Below are 1652 nucleotides of genomic sequence, written 5' to 3' on the forward strand. Positions count from 1 at the left end.
TCTCGCTGCAAACTTGTGTGAGTGCAGTCATGGGTGTGGTGTTCTTTTAATCACATTCCTCCTCAATGCCATTTCAAGTCAATAGGGCAGAAACCGGTCCAGCTGACCCCCCCAAACCCACTCCCCAAAATTCGGCTGTACACACTTGACTAAGCAATCATCCCTATAGGTGGGAGGGAGTCATCCTTACTGGTTGATAGGTGAGAGGCGATCATCCTTATTGGCTGATAGGTAGGAGGCAATCATCCTTATTGGCTGATACGTGATACAAAGGGGTGGGGTCAGTCAGTAAGCTTCCTTCTTGCTGTGTTATTGAGTTGAACTGTTCAAACTGTTCAAATCCAGGAATGTCCAGCAGGGTCAGACACAAGTTCAGGCATACTTATTTTAGTTAAAATAATAATAATAATAATAATAATAATATTAATAATAAAAAAGTAACATGTCATTTTCTTAAACAAATACTCCAGGGCATAATAGTCCCTTTTTTTCCTTCTTTCTTTCTCTTCAAAAAATCATGCAAGTATGTCTTTCTTAAAATCTGTTTCTCACTTTTTTTTTTTACCTATAAAAAGATTCGAGTTATTCACGCATGCAGAAGGACTTCCTCCTATTTTCCTGTGTGTGTGTGTGTGTGTGTGTTTGTATGTGTGTATATATATATATAAAAATCTCCAGTAGCAGCAAAATGTTTTGTCAGTGAGAGGCCTAATCTGATATGTAAGCGTTTCTGAGAGAGCAGGCATGACAGAGGGAGTCACAGCAGGAATAAATTTCAGATTTTTTTTCTAGCGTGTTCTGCATCTGGTCTCAAATTAGACTGGCAGGGGAAATGAAATGGGATTTCCTTATTTGGGCGTGCACCGAAAGGGAGTCTGTCACCAAACACAAACACAACTTTTTCTTTTTTTTCACACAAATCTTTTCTTTTTTTGGGGGGGGCGGAGGTGGAGGTGGGAGTCCCTCGCTCTCGCTCACTCTCTCTCTCTCTATATATATATATTCAATTAACATGTTTGAATATGGGTAATTGTGAAGATAGTGGTTCGTTAATCTATGGCTTGACCCAAGCCGTATTTATTGAGAGACTGTTTTTTGAAAACAGCAGATTTAGAAACAAACTAACAAACAAACAAACAAAGGGGAAAAAAAAGGTCTTAGCTAGAAATCGAAAAAAATAACTGATTTTACAACCCCAAAACATGATACCCCCCCCCCCTCCCACACACACACACACACATCACATTTCCCATTGTTTGTCTGGGTTTTTTTTTTCCATCCTGTGGGTGACTAGAAAGCATGCTGCTACTCCTCTGATGTGTTGTCGTATCTGAAACATGCAATCGCTGTACCATTCCCATCCAAACGTCTTCTCTTTGCACAATGAGAACCAAAACCACCATTTCTCAAATCAAAGACATGTGAAAAAAAAAAGAAAAGAAAAGAAAAGAAAAAAAAAAGAACAACACTCCTTTGTGTATGAAAAAAAACCTGAATGCTTTGTGAATAATGCTACATATTTCTTTAGAAAATATAACACGTTTCAAAATGACAAAAAAAAGATTTCCACCCCTCCTCCTTGAACGCTGCTAGTACGATTGTGAAATTCTGAATGCAAATTTGGAAAGGCGGGGACAGGAAGTGGGCGTAGA

The sequence above is a fragment of the Chanos chanos genome, chromosome 9, assembly GCF_902362185.1.
Source record: "Chanos chanos chromosome 9, fChaCha1.1, whole genome shotgun sequence".
Taxonomy (NCBI): domain Eukaryota; kingdom Metazoa; phylum Chordata; class Actinopteri; order Gonorynchiformes; family Chanidae; genus Chanos; species Chanos chanos.